The sequence below is a fragment of the Sceloporus occidentalis genome, unplaced genomic scaffold (assembly GCF_023333645.1).
Source record: "Sceloporus occidentalis isolate IW3139 unplaced genomic scaffold, rSceOcc1.0.p SCAF_1, whole genome shotgun sequence".
NCBI classification, from domain to species: domain Eukaryota; kingdom Metazoa; phylum Chordata; class Lepidosauria; order Squamata; family Phrynosomatidae; genus Sceloporus; species Sceloporus occidentalis.
Window position 1 is genome coordinate 25,337,263 of NW_028316981.1, and position 19,709 is coordinate 25,356,971.

The 19,709-nt window shown below is 43.5% G+C and overlaps 1 pseudogene across 1 annotated transcript; it reads left to right on the top strand.

Annotated features, from left to right (window-relative positions):
- Positions 1-6,290: 6,290 nt before the first annotated feature.
- Positions 6,291-18,785, top strand: LOC149321239 (uncharacterized; annotated as a pseudogene). The gene is made up of 5 exons (XR_016277503.1): positions 6,291-6,489; positions 13,638-13,741; positions 14,929-15,097; positions 18,144-18,484; positions 18,533-18,785. The product of XR_016277503.1 is annotated as an uncharacterized LOC149321239 (transcript).
- The last annotated feature ends 924 nt before the right edge of the window (positions 18,786-19,709 follow it).

Sequence of the window (19,709 nt, forward strand, 5' to 3'; positions counted from 1 at the left end):
CCTTTTGCCTTTTATGTTCTTTTAATAAGCATGTATATTTTACAAAGAAAACCAATTTCACTTGTGTCTGTGAGAAAAAAAGTTAATTGCACAAGGCAAAAAATAAAACAAACTGTACTGTTTTTTAAAAAGCAAAAGAATAGGAAGGGGAGCACTTACTCATAATCCTTATCAGTTGCAGCTCATTGCCCATTAATTGTTCCATATCTCTCCTACTAACAACGGATGTTTCACAATATTCCCTTATTACAGTGTGCATTTACAATATCAGGAGAAAAGCTGATGTCCACAGTGAAGTCAAAGGCTTTCATGGCTGGCATCCATAGTTTTTTGTGGGTTTTTTTGGGCTATCTTCTTTGTCAGCCACAGATGCAGGTGAAACATCAGGAAGAAACTCTTCTAGAACATGGCCACATAGCCCAAAAACCCACAATAATAATAATAATAACAATAAATTTTATTTCTATACCGCTTTTCCGCTGTGATCAAAGTGGTGTACATAGTAAAATTATTAAAACAACATAAAATTAAAACCACATTACATTAATTACAATATACAATTAAAATCCAATTCATAGGTGTATGTAAGCGAGAGGGAGAAAGGGGATCGAACATAACTTCAGTGTACATGGGGGAATGCTTGGTTAAAGAGAAAGGTTTTAAGTCTCTTTTTAAACAGTTCAAGGGAGGTAAACTACTGATGTCCACAGTTTACCCACTGAGAGCAATAGATGAAGACAGAAGTAGAGGCCAATTAGGCTGGCTGCAAAGTCCAGTGGCATTGCTAGGGTTGGTGTTGCCCATTGTGTGGTGGTGCTGGCAGCAGTGAATGCCCTGTTTCCTCCCTCTCTGCAGCTGGGCAACTGGTGAAGCAGTAGGCAACCTCACCCCCTTACCTCTCTCTGCTTCACCCACTTGTCTGCCCAGCCACAGAAAGATCCACGTAGCTGGAAGGATAGGTGGGCAAGGCAGCAGACAGCCCCAACCCCCTTCCCTCTCTCTGGTTTGCCTGCCCACCCAGCCAGAACCAGGAGGACTTGGACAGTTGGACAGGTAGGCAAGGCAGCAGAGATCCCTGTTGTTTCCCTTTCCTCCCACTGTTTATCCCAGCTGGTCAGACCCAGAAAGATGTGGACGAATGGATGGGTGATGAGGAAGTCCTGCTGTGCCCTGCCTTCCCCTCCCAGAAGAGAAGGAAGAGCAGGGCAACACTCTGCAATGGGGGCATCCTCCCCTTTTTGCAGAGGCACCCTGACTGCTGGTGGTGGTGGTGGTGGGATGATGGATGACGAATGTCCGCCCCACCAGGTGTTCACCCCTGTTCTGGGCTTTCGCAAGGTGTGGTTTGTACTGCCTACACTCCCCTAGTGACACCCCTGAAAAAGTCTCAGCCAGCTTGAAGTAGCCTACTCGATAATGAGGCGTGGAGTAGTTGTGGTTATCCATCACTGGACATGCTAGCATAGCTGAGAGAAACTGAGATCCAAAACATCTGGAGGCAGGTTTCTTCAGGCCTGCAATGAGTCAGAAGAGCTTACAGCGTTTGCCTTCACATTTTTGGTTCTTTTACAGTGTAATAGACAGGACTCTATGATTCTATGATTCTATACTGATTCTCCAGGCTAAGCCATCCACATACATTTAAAAAACTACACTTATGAAAATTCAGCCAGATGTCCAGTTGTGAAAGGTACAAATTCTGGAGAAAGAGAGAAAATGGAAAGCCACGTCTCCGAAGATGTATCAGAAGTCATAGGATGTACTCAAGAGCTATATGGGATCTAAAGCAACAACATTAGCAACAACTTGGGTTGTCTGACTGCTTTTGCTTGGTGGAAAGTACTGTTTCCTGCACTGAAGAAGAAGAGGAGGAGAAGGAGGAGGAATCAGGGCAGGAAAATTAACTGTGCTCCCTGCCTTACCAGCACTCACTCAACTGTGACATTTGGGCTTAGTCTTTATAACATATTTGAACTATTAATCCTAATCTGAGATAGCTATTCCATAAAGACATGAAGGATCATGTTGTTTCCACAGTAACCAAGATTTCCTCTGTTTTCATTATCTGGTACCTAAGGTACTGGTGTTTGCAATCAGTAGGTGTCAAGTACAGTGGCTCCCTTAGTTCAGAAATCCAGACTTTGGTAGTAAAACTCAGAAAACTTTTATTCAGTAACTTGACATCTACACCAGAGATGTTTGTTGTTAGAACTAAACAGCAACCGTTAACAAAAGCATAATTAAACCACACATAATTTCAAATCCTTGGTGGGTTATTTTCTAATTTGTTTTTTAAAAAAGCAAAACAACATGATTCCTAGTTTTTTGTGGGTTTTTTGGGCTATGTGGCCTCTCTGAAGATGCCAGCCACAGATGCTGGCGAAACATCAGGAAGAAACTCTTCTAGAATATGGCCACATAGCCCAAAAAACCCACAAAAAAATATGGATGCCGGCCACGAAAGCCTTCAACATGATTCCTCTCAGTTACCATACCCTGCCTCCCCTTATTTCTTCTGTCTGTGTTCTCTGGAAAATGACCTTAGGCAGTCTCGATCCAAACACAAATCCCTTCTCTCAGCTCTTCCAGCACAAAGGTCCTATCATTTCCCTTCAGTATGGTAGCACATAAACCCCAGTTACATCTCACAGTGCAACTGTTTCATTCTAGATTAACACTTAAATCCATGATAGGCAAGATGCATGATGCAGCTCCAGACATTACACCTGCTTCTCACCAACCTTCCCATTGTGCTTGTGATGATCTCATTGTGATGACCATATCACTAACTACAACCAGAGGGGATTCTAGCTAGCTTATTACCTCATTAAGTTATTAATTTGTTGGATTTTTCTAACCATTTCCTATAATTCACTAAATTATGTTGTAGATGTTGAACTTAAAATGTACTTGTTTTTAGTGCACTTCTTCTTAAACTTTGTGATGGGGACAACTGGCACATACGAGGGACTGGCACCCTTTTTGTGCCCATTTCTTTTCCATTCTGGAAACTTTCCAGGGACTGGCAGACAAAAAAATCATGGACTGGCACTAGCCCATGGACCACAGCTTTAGTGAATTAGAACGAGTTTGAATTTGGTAGGGTAGATGCCTCTCCTTTTCCCAGATTCAGACAAGGAGGCCTTCTGAATTATTAGAGCTGGAGGAAATATGCCACATCGCTCTGTTATTAGGTAGGAAGATAAGAGGGAAGAGAGAGAGAGCATGTGAAACAAACGCATTGTCTGAATTGCAGAAATAATGCAATTTGATACCACTTTAACTGCCATGACTCAATGCAATAGAATTCTGGGCTTTGTAGTTTTGTGAGATATTTAGCCTTCCCTATCAGAGAGCTCGGATGCCCCACCAAACTACAAATCCCAGAATTCCATAGCATTGATCTGTGGCAGTTAAAGTGGTGTCAAACTGCATTATTTCTGTAGTGCTGATGCAGGCAAAGGGAGAGAGAGAAAACTTTTTGAGTCCAGCTCACAGTAGCAAGAAAAGACTAACAATAAAAGAATGGAAAGGAACAAAAAAGTAAATCTTGGAACATAATGGATTTCGAGTGGCATGATACGTGTGTGGAACAAGTTCCTTAAGCATCAAGGTCCCTTTCAGAATGTCAGACCTTTTAGACCTGAAAGTTAGTGTTAACGGGCTGCAAAAGCACATATCTCTTCCTGCCCAGTGTATTAGCCAAAAAAGTGAGCAAGAAGCCAGAAGATTTCAAAACAGGAACAAATTTTATTTGGTTTTGCAAAATCAAAGTAAATGACCAGACAAGAGACAAGCTATCTCGCAGCTTCAGGAGCGGTACCCCTTTCATGGGCCTATGAAATAAAGTATTTGGAATCCTTCTGTTGAGTGGAAGTGCATTGTCAGTCTCATTAGTCACTTATCCTCTGTGGATTATATTCTGTACTTGTTTCTATTGTATATTGATTGTGTCATATTATCTGGGTTGAGCAGCAGTGAATTTCCTTTTAATTTTACCCAGGTTTATGCACATATGCTGTACAGACCAGCATCAAAGGCCGGCATGGGGGCGGAGTGCGGCATGGTGTCTGCACTATGCACACCCCAACTCCACCTCCATACTGGCATGATGCTGCGTGCTCCACTGCATGGCGGGTGGCATCACAGCGCAATGTGTTGCACAGTGTACAGTGCTGCATGACGGGGTGAGCTCCTGTCACTAGTCCCAGCTTCTGCCAGCCTAGCAGCCTAGCAGTTCAAAAGCATGCAAATACAAGTAGATAAATTGGTACCACTTCAGTGGGAAGGTAACAGCGTTCGGTGCAGTCTTGGTGGCCACATGGCCACAGTCTTGCTGGCCATCAGAGTAGTCCTCGGACAACGCTGGGTCTTCAACTTAGTAACGGAGATGAGCACCCACCCCTACAGTCGGTTACGACTAGACATTCATGTCAAGGGAAAATGTTTACATTTAGCCCAATGCAACTTAAAATACAGCTGTCTATGTAGTGCCACCCTGTTATGTACTGGATTACTTCAGTTCAGGAATCCAAGCTTCAGTAGCAAACAAGAACACTTTATTCAGAAACTAAAGATTTTCATCATACAGGTATGTTGTCAGGACTGAGAAGCCAACATTAACATAGTATAATTAAAGAACACAGTAACTCAGATTTCAAGCAGGTAGACACCTCTTTCACCTGTGAAACTGAACACACTCATTTTCTGTCTTTTCCAGGGTTGCCCTTCCTTCTAACCCTTATCATCCATTCTCATTAGACTGACCCTAAAAATCCCAACACAACCTCTCCTCACATCTGCTCATTAACCATCAAAGGAATGTGGGCAACAGCCTTAGTAATTAACTTATAACTACACACCACATCATCCTGTATCATCATCCTGTATGATTATAATACTGTATAATATGTTGAAACTGAGCAAAGTGGATCTCTATTACCTTTGGCATGCAAACTGAGGAACTCAGATCCTGACACATCATGATGGTGGAATCCCTTCTCCAGGGAAGTCAGTCTGGCTTCATCCTTTCAGAGTTTCTAACACTGTATTATTTCATATGGCCTTCAGTCCTTAAAACCACAGATGGCTGCTCTGGATGTTTTAATCATATGGTTTTAAATTCATTTTTAAAGTACTGTAATTGTTTTATATCTGTTTATATCTAATGTTTTAAATATTGTTATCTGCTCTAAGTGGCATCAGGGGCCCTGGTGGGCTGAGAGGAGATAAATAAATGGTTGAAATATCTAAATATATATTTCTGTCCTTATTATCCTCTAGTATATGAACACTTGGGTGAAATATCCCTTTATATCTACTATTCTACAAGCCGATTACAACAATAATCTTTCTTCACATGAGTCTAATCTGCACTGCAGAAATAATGAAGTTTGACACCACTTTAAGTGCCATGGCTCAGTGCTATGGGATTCTGGGATTTGTAGCTTGGTGAGATATTTAGTCATCTCTGTCAGGGAGCTCTGTTACCACAACAAACGATAAATCGCAGGATTCCATAGGATGGAACGTTTAGCAGTTCAAGTGGTGTTGAACTGCGTTAAATCTGCAGTGCAAACTAGATCATGATTTTGCCTCTCACTTCAGAATGAAATGCTCCACAGCTCTCTTCACCATGTTAATCCTATCTGATAGTTCCATTCTGACTTCTAACACCAACACCCACAATCCGTATCTCAGCCAGTTACCATCCATATGGAAATACAGACGGCCCTTCTTATATATGGATATTTTATATTTTTATACAGATTCAAGCATCCACAGTTTTAAAATGTTCAAAAAAAGTATAAATTTCAAATATAAAACCTTGATTTTCCATTTTTATAAGGGACACCATTTTGCTATGTCATTATATTTAATGGGACTTGAACATAGATGGATTTTGTTATACACGGGGGATCTTGGAACCAAACCCCAGCATATAACAAGGGTCCATTGTACACTCGACTCAACATCTGACACCTGTCATTCAATCTTCATGCACACTCTTAACCATACTTACATCTAATACCATAATGCAGAAAGAAACACAAAGCACTGTTATAGCTTACGTAAATATAACAGTGCTCTGTGCCAGAGGTGTGATCAGTTGGGGATGATAGGAGTTGCTGACCTATGAGGGTAACAGATTTTGGAAGGCTGTACTACAACTCTATTTCAGACTGGCTGAAGTGCTTGTTCTGGGGCATTTAGCCTTCAAGTAGAGACCTTGACTGGAGAGCAAGGCACTTGCATTTGTTGTTGATACAGCCCTTGGATGCCATAAGGAAATGGTTTTTATTTGCATTTTAGTGACAGTCCCAACAAACAATACAGTGCCTTCCAATTGCTCACGTCAGTCCAGATCAGCCCCTGACAGGCTTATCTCCCGAGAGATAGCCCAACAAACTACTTCCCACAACCTCTTTACACCTGAGTTTAATGAAGACAGCATCTATGAAAAGGTGCAGGGGTTTCAGGATCAGACAGGTAACCAAGAAGAGAATATTAGCTTTGAATTTCTGTTATACTATACAGTTCTACTATGCTATAGATTTCTGTTCAAACCAATGATGTGCATGCTGTGTGGGATCTTGGGGTGCTTATATAATCTGACTGTGCCTATTGAGTGCCTCTTCTTGGATGATTCTTCCTGATTTATAAAAAGGGCTTGAGCTACATTCTTGAGGAATGTTTCACTTTACCCCCAGCAGTACATTGCTGAACTTTTGAAACAATATTAAAAACTCTCAATCAATTCACTTTTTATAACTTGGACTCTCTTGGAAATTAGGTTTTCAGTAGGGCTGCAGTGTCTAATCAATCAACCAATTTACAAATACATAATTGACTAAAAATATGTTTCTGCTTAACTGGATAGCAGATTTTTAAATTTATAATACGAGATCTCTTTTAACCTACTACCAGTGATGAGTAACACCTTTGAAAAGGTATTTTCTGCTTCCTCTCACATAGAAGAAATGATAGGTCTAGCCCTATTTATTTAGCAGAGTAAAGTAGCAGTTTCAAGCAGCAAATCCTTGGGGGAAGCTTTTTTGTTGGCACAATGGCACAGTGCCCCCGTTGTCTTAGGCCCCAGTGTCTCACTCATCAACATCTTTGCCAGCACCAGTCCTCATCCACCTTTGTACATGGGAGTTTGAATTTCCTTCTGTTCCTCACAACCACTACTTTAAATCACTCTCCAGAAAGAGAAGGAAGAAAAGCTCCAACAAGCTTTCTGACTGGGAGATCTGTAGACAGCATACCATCTGGAATAAGATTCAAGAACTACCCAGGGTAGGAAAGACTTTGCAACCAAAGTGAAGGACCAAGACATGCAACAGTGTCAGCCACAGGTATACACTATAAGAAGCAACACACTCTGGCCAGGGCCAGCCCTGTCATTGGGCAAAATGAAACAGTCTATCCATCCATTCACCATTATATTCATATCCAGCCTTTCTCCTAGACTGGGACTCAAAGCAGCTTACAAAAAGGCAGAAAACTGTGGTAAAAACACATGTAGCAAAAACACACGAAATTAAGAATGAAATAAATTAGCTAAGACAGGGATAGACTAGAATTCAGTTCTTTGAACTGAAACAGGGGGCAATGAAGGAGGAACAAAAATGGCCTTGCATGTGTTAACCCCCAAAATGCCTGCATCTCTGTTATTTGTGTATCCTGGTGCTATGGAAATTCTTGCAAAATAACAAGCTGATGCTGTGAAGGTTACATAGTATAGTTTGTTCTTTATGATGCCAAGAAATTGAGGAATGGGTTAAGTAGCAACAACTAGAGAATTGTTGTCTACATAATAAGATGTTATACATAACTGACACCTAAAAGTCTTGACTTCTGTCAAATTTGTTAGGAATTTTTGCAGCTCATGAACTTTGCAGTAATGACTTGGGAACCTTGAAAAACTATGTTAGAAAGAAAATGCTCTTGGCTCAGGGCTTTCATACTCCTCAGATTCTGGTCTTGTTTCAGGGCGAGAGACAGAACTGCGATTCTTTCGCTAAAAAACCTGATCCTTGATTCACCAGGTCTGGTCTTCCAATTTCTCTAAGAGCTACAGGGGAAGGAAGGCCCCCTTCACACAGCTACAAGATTAGAATATGTTGGAGAAATAATAAAGAATTTGAGGGTGGGGGAGGAAGAGAATGGAGAGAGAACTGTGGAAATAGATAGAAAGTTATTCTTCTTGCCTATTTTTCACAGCAGTTGTTTATTTTGTATTCTGCTGCCTTAGCAGGGTTTCCGAGCCATATGATTAATTGGTCAATATTTATATAACCAGGCCACTACCTTATTTTACAGTACTGATTATATTTCTGTTTCAAATATTCCTACTTTATATATGCTTTCACTTTTGGGGTGAGGTGGTTACCTTTTCTAAAAATACAATTGGTTGGAAATGTTAAGCCGCTAAGATTTAATTTTTGTGAACCGCTTTGATCACCTCGGAAAAGCGGTATAAAAATAAAATATATTATTATTATTATTATTATTATTATTAAGATAAATATAGTTGTCATTCCTGAAACAATCACATATTGGTCCCAACAGGACCTGTCTCCATACTCCAGTCTTACCAGCTCCATAGAGGCAACACCCACCAGATACAACGGGTGCATCTATACTGTAGAAATAATGCAGTTTGACACCACTTTAATTGCCATGGCTCCATCCTACAGGATCCTGGGATGTGTAGTTTGATGTAACACTAGCACTCTTTGACAGAGAAGGCTAAAGACCTTGTAAACCACCAATCCCAGTGTTCCATACGATGGAGCTACAGCACTTAAAATGGTGTCAAACAGCATTGTTAATACAGTGTAGATGCACCCATTGTATCTGTTGGGAATCCTGGGACTGCTTGGAAAACAGGTGGGAAACATGTTGAGTGTTGTGAGAAGGAAACAAATTATCACCAGATGCCACCTGCTGACAGGAACAAGATTGGTAAGACTCAAAAACTGAAGTTGACCTGGATTGGCCCTGAGCTGTTAAACTAGGCTGGCAGCTATCAAGAAAAGGTTTGAGGGCACAGAGGCAGAGTAAAGGTTTCTGTGGGGCAGCAGATCACAGGTAACTATCCTGCAACAAAGACAACTCATTCTTTCTCTCCCATGGACCCTCACCATCATCACCCACATGCCAAAGGGAGGCTTCTTGTGCCTTTGTGTAAGCATCTGTTGATCTGCAGCAGCATACCCTGTGGCATTTCATAGATGAAAGCTAGGACAAGTATGGCCAAGCAACATCAGAGTCAGGATGGCAAATGAGGAAGAGCACACTAGCTAGGAGCAGCTGCAGCAGTTTGCTTGGGCCTGAGTCTTCTGGGAAGGGCAAAATCCCTCCCCTGCTTTTCTTCTTCCTTCTGCTGATTTAAATGAGGGCATACTACGTTTGCACTTTCAGCTCAGTTTGTAGCAATGGAAGTAAGTTGAGAACAAAAAGGAAAACTGAAAGGAGGAGGGGAAAACAGGAACATTTTTTTAAAAAGCTGAAAAGTGGGACAACAGAAGATTAATCACATATATCTATTCCAAATTAGGGCAATGGAAGGATATGTAGTAGCCTACTAGATATACTGGAGTACAATCCCTATCGTCTCACACCAGCATGGCCTTTAGCTAGCCTGACTTCTTGAGTCAAGCGATTCCCAACTGAATCATGAGTTTGATATTAATCAAATATTCGGTGGGAAGGTAATAGTGTTCGGTGCAGTCATGCTGACCACATGACCACCAGAGTAGTCCTTGGACAATGCTGGCTCTTTGGCTTAGTAATGGAGATGAGCACCATCCCCTACACTCGGTTACGACTACACATTCATGTCAAGAGACTACCTTTACCTTTGGGATTTAAACCTTGTTCTCCCAGAGTCCTAGTCCAATACTCAGATCACTGGCTCTTACTTAGGAGAGCTGTAATGGTTTTGAGAATGAGTTCCATTAGCTATTATGGATGTCTATTTCTTAGAAGAGTGATGGAGTATGAGAATGTATTTCTCCTAACAAAAAGTCACAGCCAGGAGACAAAAGGATTGATTGAAGGGTCTTTATGGAGCTTGAAGAAGAATGGAACATCTTATTAGAAGACAAATCTGTTGTATGAGGGCTGGCACTGACTGCTTAGACCATTGGGTTTTTTTTTTTTTTGGCAATATATCCATGTTATCATTCAATGTCTAGATTTTGCAGCCACAACTTACTGTTTTTTTCCTTTCAAACATTTTCAGCCAAAAGGCTTCACTTCTTCAAATGTCAGGTAACTTCAGTGGAAAGGTGTTTTGTCCATGAATCCCTACCCTGTTTCATAGTGTAGTGTTTCACAAAATTAACCACACTTCCATAACACAAACAGACAACCTGAGGCCCACAGCCTAATTTCAAAGGGCCAAGGCAGATCATTCACAACTCACAAGTAAGTACTGTATGAGATGAACTCCAGCCAAATGCCTGAGGAGTAACAGGGATCTCACTTTGCTGACTGACCTGGGTGAAGTCTGAAGTTTCAGCATCCACCACACACACACACAGACACACACACAAAACACAAAGCAAGTACCCAACCTCCTGAATGTCTAACTTCCAGAGGCCAGCCAAAACAACACAGTCCCCCACAATCAAACTCAAGTAAAAATAACAGCTCACCATTCACTGTGTCATCCCTGCAAAATGCAAAATGACCACTCAGGGGTTATTTTGAAGGTGAAAATAATCTGGGTTGAATCTTTGTTGTTCACATGTATTTTGAATGCATCTGATTAAGTTTTTTGGCGAGCTGGCAAAAAACCCACTTACCCTGTGATAATCGATATTGGGTTTCCCCCCTTGAGGTTTTTTTTTTCAAGATTCATATCATCGGCAGTGTGAATAACTGATGTGAATAGACCTAGGATAAACTGGGATAAAACTCTGTATGATTTGAACATGTTTCAAATACATTTTCACAGTCAACTCTATCTTTATTTGAGTGTTGCCATGTGTGAGCACCTGAACTAGCACAGATGCAGTTCCATAGTGTGAACAACAAACCTAGAATGCGCGAGTGAGATTATTTGCATTGTCGCACTAAAAAAACCAATGGGGCAGTACAGCCCTGGATCAGTGCCACAGCAGCTGCACGCTGTGGCACCAATCTGCACCCCAAAAGAAGCAGCTCTGGACAGCTTCCTGGAAGGGGTGTCACAGGTTCACTTGCGTGCCATGATGACGCCCCTTCCGGCCAGCACCGTTTGGGCACTGCACCTGGCATACGTCATCATGCCGCATGCCATGTGGACAGGCACAAACTATGATGGTGGCAGGTCGGTGGAACTAGGGCTAGGAGCATGTGGACGCCCAGCCCTAGTATGCAGTCAGGCCAGCATAAACTGATGGTCTGTACTGCACCAATGTCTGAATGACCCTTCAGTATGTCTGAAGGCCTGCAGTGATGGATCAGGGCCACCATGGGGTTTAAACTTCCCACCCAGCAGACTGCCTTCTTCTATTGACCCCTAAAGGCTATAAAAAAATAAGAATGTTTGTTGGCACCAGTGAATTTCTCATTGCTACCTTTAAAAAAATAAATTCTGGGGTGTGAGAAATGGAAAATGGGGAGAAAATAGATGGGGCAGTTACAAATTCTCCCTGTTTATGTACATTGGGTCTACTTCCAGTCAGAATCTAGTGCAGTTTCTTAGTAATTGATAGCAATTTACTATTTTCTTAATAAATTGGTAGAACCTAATTTAAAAATAGGGGGATGTCCAGCCTTAAACGCGGTCAGGCTGGCATAAATTGCCGGTCTGTAGTGCACCAATGTCTGAATGACCCTTCAGTGTGTCTGGAGGCCTGCAGTAATGGATCAGGGCCGCCATGTTAAAATGCCTAGTTTCCCCCCAAAATGCTCTACAAGCAATCACTCCTCACCTCTGACAACAGCACTCACACGCTCCCTGAAAGGATATGGAGGAAGGACAACAACAAAAAAGTGATGGCTTGTGACTTATGACTGTCACTTGGCTTCTGCTCTCTCCATTATTGGCAGGCAGGCAAGCTCCTGACAGAATACCCACACAGAACAGAGTTTGGAAAGTGTCATTTTTTTAAAAAAAAATTACAATTTACATAGTTCTTAGGTAACAGTCTAGCTGCAGACATTTTGTTGTGTGTTTTCAAGTCATTTCCAATGTATGACAAATAGGTTTTCTAAGGCTGAGAGTATTTGACAAGCCAAGGTCATCTAATAGGTTTCCATGGCCAAGCAGGGATTTTAATCATGGTCTCCAGAGTCATAGGACTATCACTAGCAAAGTTTTAACTGGATAAAAGTGTCTTTTGCTGGTACCTATCACAGAATGCAGTGTCCATCCCGCTGCTGCCTTGCATTCCATTCATTACTGTAGTGCACCTTTCACTGATGAGCAAAACCCATCAAGAGGCTCCCAGTCTCACTGCTGTTCCATTACTGCTTTTGTGCAATAGGTCCCTTCTGCTACAGTTCCATTTCTCAGGCACTCCTCCTTCTGATCAGACTGCATAGATATCCCTTCATACTCAGAGCAAAACCACCAAGATCATGACCAAATGCAGGCTGGTGACTAACATCATCAGGTTTTTTTCTCCTATATGATTTTTAACCTTTGCCTGATGAAGAAGCCAGTGGAGCTGCAAAAGCTTGCAACATATATTTTATACATTTTGGTTGGCCTGATAAAAAGTATCACTGTTTTGTGGATTTTCGATCCTATTGTACTTTGCTGCCAGGCCAAAACGGCTACCCCTGGATATGTTTGTTATTCTTCTATAAGTTATAATTCTAATGCAAGATAGTGATGGCTTCCTTACTGGACAACAAGGAAATCGTTATAATTGGTTTGATATTTATAACTAGATTTTTCCCCCTCCAAGTTGTCCAATGGAATAAGGCCCTTGAAAGCAACAAGATTCCCACCCCATTCTACAGCTACAATCTTGCAAAAACAAACAGATTTGCATAGCAGCTGTAATTTGCCTAATGCCTCTTAGTCATGGTATCTGAGTTTCCTGCCTGAGAAACAACTGGAGTTCTTTGTTGTGAGACTTGGATTTAAAACAAAAAATAAATTATTGGTTTCCATGCAGTAGCTAAACATAACCTTTCTTGGACCCGAGTAAAAGAATGACAGCTGTATAATTCCCCAAGCTCATCATCACCACTTCCCCCTTTGTAAGAGACAGAGCCTGAGCTGCATCTACACTGCAGAATTAATATACTGTAGTTTGACACCTGCAGAATTAATGTAGTTTGACACCGCTGCTATGGAATTCTGGGATTTGTAGTTTGGAGATATTTAGTCTTCTCTGTCAGAGAGATCTGGTGTCACAATAATTACAAATCCCAGGATTCCATAGGATGGACTCATGACAGTTAAATTGGTGTCAAACTGTATTAATCGTACAGTGTGGCAGTATCCTTGAAAAAGTTGCCCTTTTGTAATACAGCTCCCCAAATCCACATATTGACAGGGGGATTCTGGGAGTTCAATCAGCCCAAAAAGTAATTTTTGAAAACTCTGAAAAGCAAGATCCTCTGTTCCAGGTACAGTTTCATCTCAGCTACATGATTGTTAATTATTAATTTCATTTAACTTGTAGATTTAATTAAGTATCTTTGGTGTAGCCTGGAAATGGAGACCACTGAGGATGTTACAAGAGACCAGCTCAAAGATGGGCATGTTAACAAGGAAGCTCTGTCTGAGGTAGAAGCAAGTAAAATTCTTACTTTCCTTCCATTTATCAAAACCCTGTTTTATTAGTGCTCCACGTGGACTGAATATTAGGAACATCTGTGTGAGAGTGCTTTCAGTGGGCAAACATCATATTTCAAACAATCATACAAGAGGTGTGGAGAGAGAGAAGCAGTCGTCGAGCTCTGTATCACAGTCACAAAAGCAATATGAATCATCCACTCCTACTGAGTGTAAAGAGAGATGTATATACTACAAGCACCTTGGGATCTGGGGCAGACTGCTGTATTGTATTAAACAGTACTCAGCAACTTGGCAGAAGGACCCATTAAAACCCGAAAACTTGTATTAACTCTCCCTATAGGTACTGTGAATGTCAGCGTTGTGTAGTAGTTTGAGCATTGGACTACAACCCTGGGACCTCCAGGTGTCTTATAGTGGCCCTTTCATATGGGTTATTCAGAAAGGGGTTGCTACTCCCTTTCTCTTAGGCTGAAAGTTAGTTTCCATGGCTGAGGAGGGATTTGAACCTTGGTCTTCTCAAGTCCTAGTCCAATACTCAAATCACTACACTATACAGAATCATAGAATCATCGAGTTGGAAGAGACCGCAAGGGCCATCCAGTCCAACCCCATTCTGCCATGCAGTAAATCTAAATCAAAGCATCCCCAACAGATGGCCATCCAGCCTCTGTTTGAAGACAACAACAAGGCTATATCACCACCCACCCTGTACTGAATTGGGACTTTGTTCTAACCGATTAACTCTAGTTCAATATTAGTTAATTCACACACACAGAGACACATTTACAAAGTCTTCTCGTCTCATCACATTGATATTCTCATTTGATACATAAAATACCATAACAGTATATATTAACTTAATGTTAGTTGAATCCAAGATACATCATTTCTCATGTTTTCTTTCCTATATAAAACTGTCTTGTTTTTTCAGGGCTTGGAAAAAGTTACATTTGGACTACAACTCTCATAATCCCCCAACCAGTGACCATGGTGAATGGGGAATTCTGGGTTCTGAGTTGTAGTCCCCTTTCAAAAGAGGAAGATCCTATGTTACAGTCTCCCCCTCAAAAAAACAAACACACACTATTTCAAACTCTGGACTTGCTAAGTCCTTGGAGAAGTACTTATGTGCATGTATTGGACTGTGAAACATTATCTGTCACCCATCCCAACAGATTTCTGAAGATTTTTTCTATGGGCTAAACCCAGAGGAGAAGGAATGTCTGGAGTACTTTCTGCAGACAATCAACGCCTTAGATGGGGATATCTTAAAAGATGATGATGATGATGATGATGATGATGATGATGATGATGAGACTCCTGAGGACATGGCAGAATCTCTAGGTGAGAGAAAATAGCATCTGTTTTGTGGAAACCTTCATGCTAGCCCACTGGCTCTTGCAACACATTTCTTTGCATCTTAGGCTCAAATAGTACCCTGTAGCTATTTTCAATCAATAATACATGAATAACACTTTTTCTCACAATTCTGCTTATCTCCATGGCACCAACAAAACATAAAGGTCTCTCTGCATGATGTATATCTCTACTGCCCGTAAGCCTGTGGCTCTCAAACTTTGTTCCATCAAATATTGGGTATTTCAGCTCTAAGAATTCCTGAACATTGGTCATGCTGGCTGGGACTTCAGGGAGCTGAAGTCCAAAACATGAGGAGGACCAAGGGTTCGGAGCTACAGTCCATGGCCTCTTGACCCTCAGTTCAACAATCCCCTTCCAGCAAATTGATCTTTCAATGGCAGTGTTATTTTTGGGTGGCCTTTCATTCCTACCACATAAAATGGTAGGAGGGCAAAACTGGGAAAAGTTATGTTTTGGACTATAGTTCCCAGGTTCCCCAGCCAGTATGGCCTGTCAATTAGTCTGTCTGTCTGTCTCAGTCTCTTGCACACACACACACACACACACACACACTTACACACACACACTGTTTGGGTGGTTAATTGAAATTAGAATCATAGAATTGGAAGAGATCACAAGGGCCATCCAGTTCAACCCTCTGCTATACAGGAACTCTCAATCAAAGCATACATGATAGATGGCCATCAAGCCTCTGTTTAAAGACCTCCAAGGAAGGAAACTCCACCACACTCTGAGGGAGTGTGTTCCAGTGTTGAACAGCCCTTACTGTCAGGAAGTAACTTCTAATGTTGAGATCAAAATTCAAAATGACCTGAATAGACTAGAAAGCTGGGCCAAAGCTAACAAAATGAAATTCAACATGGACAAATGTTAGGTTGGAAAAATAAAATGCACAGATATAGGATGGAGGACACTTGGCTGAATGAGACTATGTGTGAAAGGGATCTAGGAGTCCAAGTAGACCACAAGTTGAACATGAGTCAACAGTGCGATGCAGCAGCTAAAAAGGCCAATGCAATTTTGGGCTGCATCAATAAAAGTATAGTGTCTAGATCAAGAGAAGTAATAGTGCCACTGTATTCTGCTTTGGTCAGGCCCCACCTGGAATATTGTGTCCAGTTCTGGGCACCACAATTCAAAAAGGACATTGAGAAATTGGAGTGTGTCCAAAGAAGCGTGAGTAAAATAGTGAAGGGTCTGGGAACTATGTCCTATGAGGAACGACTCAGGGAGCTGGGGATGTTTAGTCTGGAGAAGAGAAGGTTAAGAAGTGATATGATAGCCCTTTTTAAATATTTGAAGGGATGTCATATGGAGGAGGGAGCAAGCTTGTTTTCTGCTGTTCCAGAGACTATGTCCCGGAACAATGGATGCAAGCTCCAGGAAAAGAGATTCCACCTCAACATTAAGAGGAACTTCCTGACAGTAAGGGCTGTTCGACAGTGGAATAAACTCTCTTGGAGTGTGGTGGCGTCTCCTTCCTTGGAAGTCTTTAAGCCAGGGGTAGGCAACCTTTTTGAGCCGGGGGCCGGGTTGCTGTCCCTCAGGCGACTGGGGGGCCGAAGCCAGGGGTGAAGCTTCAACCCTCTGGGGCGGGTCCACGTGCCGGGGGTGGAGCTTCCACCCTCCGGGGCGGGGCTGCGTGCCGGGGGTGGAGCTTCCACCCTCCGGCGCGGGGCCGTGTGCCGGGGGTGGAGCTTCCACCCTCCGGGGCGGGGCTGTGTGCCGGGTATGGAGCTTCCACCCTCCAGGGGCGGGGCCACATGCCAGGGGCGGAGCTTCCACCCTCCGGGGGCCAGGCCTCCCCATCTTTGCTGGCCCCTTACGGGGCCCCAGGCCCCGTCAGAGACCGGCAAAAAAGCTGGTGGGGGCCACCAGCGCTGGAGGGCCCCCTGGAGGGCCCCAGCGATGGCACTGGGCCTCCCAGAGGCCCCCTGCCGCCGTCGGAGCCCTCCTGGAGGGCCCCAGAGACGGCAGCGGCCCCCCCAGAGGTCCCCTGCCGCCCTGGCAGCCCTCCTGGAGGGCCCCAGAGACGGCAGCGGGCCCCCCCAGAGGCCCCCTGCCGCCCTGGCAGCCCTCCTGGAGGGCCCCAGAGACGGCAGCGGGCCCCCCCAGAGGCCCCCTGCCGCCCTGGCAGCCCTCCTGGAGGGCCCCAGAGACGGCAGCGGGGCCTCCTAGAGGCCTGCCGCCGCTGCCGCGGTGACCGCCCATCGCAGCTTTTCGCTACTCTGGGTGCCGCCATTTTGGGCAGCAAAATGGCAGCGAAGTCGCGCGAGACTTCGCTGCCATTTTGGGTGAAAAAATGGCGGCGCCCATAGCGGCCTCTGGGGCTATGGGCGCCGCCATTTTTTCGCCCAAAATGGCGGCGAAGTCTCGTGCGACCTCGGGGGAGGTCACGCGAGACTTCGCTGCCATTTTGCCGCCCAAAATGGCAGCGCCCAGAGCGGTGAAAAGCCGTGACGGGCGGCGGCGGTGGCAACAGAAGCCGGGGGCCAGGCGGCAGGTGGCAGGCGGCCGCGGGCCGCATCCGGCCCACGGGCCGGAGGTTGCCGACCCCTGCTTTAAGCAGAGGCTGGATGCTTTGATTGATCGGGGATGCTTTGATTGAGAGTTCCTGCATGGCAGGGGTTGGACTGGATGGCCCTTGTGGTCTCTACAATTCTATGAGATGGAATCTCTTTTCCTGTAGCTTGCATCCATTGTTTGGGTCCTGTTCTCTGGAGCAGCAGAAAACAAGGTTGTTCCCTCCTCAATATGACATCCTTTCAAATATTTGAAGGGCTGGATGGCCATCTGTCGAGGATGCTTTGATTGAGAGTTTCTGCATGGCAGGGGGGTTGGACTCGATGGCCCTTGGGGTCTCTTCCAACTCTACGATTCTATGATTTAAACAAGGCTATTATATCACTTGACGGGACAGTGAGAGTATTTCAGCAAAATCTCCTCTCTTTGTTTCTTGTTCTCGCCTTTTGCCTACCAAACAACTCTGGCTCATACTCATTCTGTGCAGGTTCTGAGGTCCAAGCCAAGAGCGCTGTTGATAGCAGGATGCAAGAAAGTACATCTCTGGAGGGAGCCCCAGCCAAACCTGTTTTTCCTCATCCAGCTGCTTCTATAATTAAAATTGTTGAATCCTTTCCAGAGGAATCTGGTGACGTCACCCTAAGGAGCAAGCCTGACTCCAATTGTCCTAAGGGCATAGGCCCTCGTAGACCAGCAGACTTTCAACCTGTGCACCTCAGGAAATTTGACACAATCATGAGGTCAGGTGTCAATGTTCAAGAACTCCGTTCTCGCTTCCTCCTTCACCACGACAGCTCCACCACTGCTGACAGGGAAACTACAGAAGATGTTGCAGGAACAATTAAGCAACCAGGATCACTGCTTGGTGACCAGAAGACTGCTAAGGATGGAGGACTGTAGAAGCTGAATCTCCTGTGGAGAAACACAAGTGTTCCAAATATGAAGAGCCCTCTAGTGTCCATGGCTGGTCAGCAAACTCAGATTTCACTTGCTGAAAGGATGAGCCATGAGGTAACCAAAAGTCCCACTGACATAGCTGAAGAGCCTTTCTAACAGTAGTTACTGGCATTTTCTCCCCAAATATTTACTTTCACTTTCCTTCTGTATCCTATTTTCCTTTTATGTTGTATTTTTTCCACACTGTATGCTGATAGCCTTGTCTTTTTAATATGTAAGCTGCTCGGGAACCCTTCCAATTGTACAGCACAGTATAAATGCTAACAATAAAGGAGGTAAAGCAATTCTCTGTGTCTCTCTCTGTGTACACCTTGATACCAAAACCATAAAATGCAAATCATGAATACTGTGATGATGTATTGTTGTTGTTTTCCTACTTATGGCAACCCGAAGGCAAACCTATCATGGGGTTTTCTTGGCAAGTTTCTTCAGAGAAGGTTTGCCATTGCCATCCTCTGAGGCTGAGAGAGTGTGACTTGCCCAGGGTCACCCAGTGGGTTTACATGGTGGCGTTGGGATTTGAACCCTGGCCCTACTCCAACTCTTTAACCCCTATGCCACACTGCCTCTCTTATGGCTCTCTCATCCCATGCTGGCTGGGGATGTATAACACAGGGTTAATTAATTTTCATTGATTTATGTGTCCATAGTCTGCAGTACCATCTTCAGTCACTAGATGCCAGTTGTAATCTAATCAGGAAAGAAAAAGTTAGAAACAAGTCTTATTAACTTCTTTACAGCTCCAACTGCTGCCCTTCAAACACCAAAACAGGAAAAGTGCGAGATCATCTACATGGTAAAGGAGTGGGAGGTGGGAAGAGTAAGCAAAGGGAATGGTTGAACAAGCACAAGAGCAGGGGGAAAGACAAGTAAAACAGAAAGCTAGGAGGGAAAGAGAGAGAGAGCAGAAGGAAAGAAATGGGTGAGGGGATTATTAAAGTACTTTCTAACTCACCTGAACTCTGTTCATCTGCTAGTAAACACCAGGTAGTGCTATGAAAACATCAGTTTCTCTAATATGAAACAAAAAAGTTGCTTCTAGATACAAGGAACTCTGCAGGACAATTTCTAGTTTCCACATGGAACAAACCAGTCA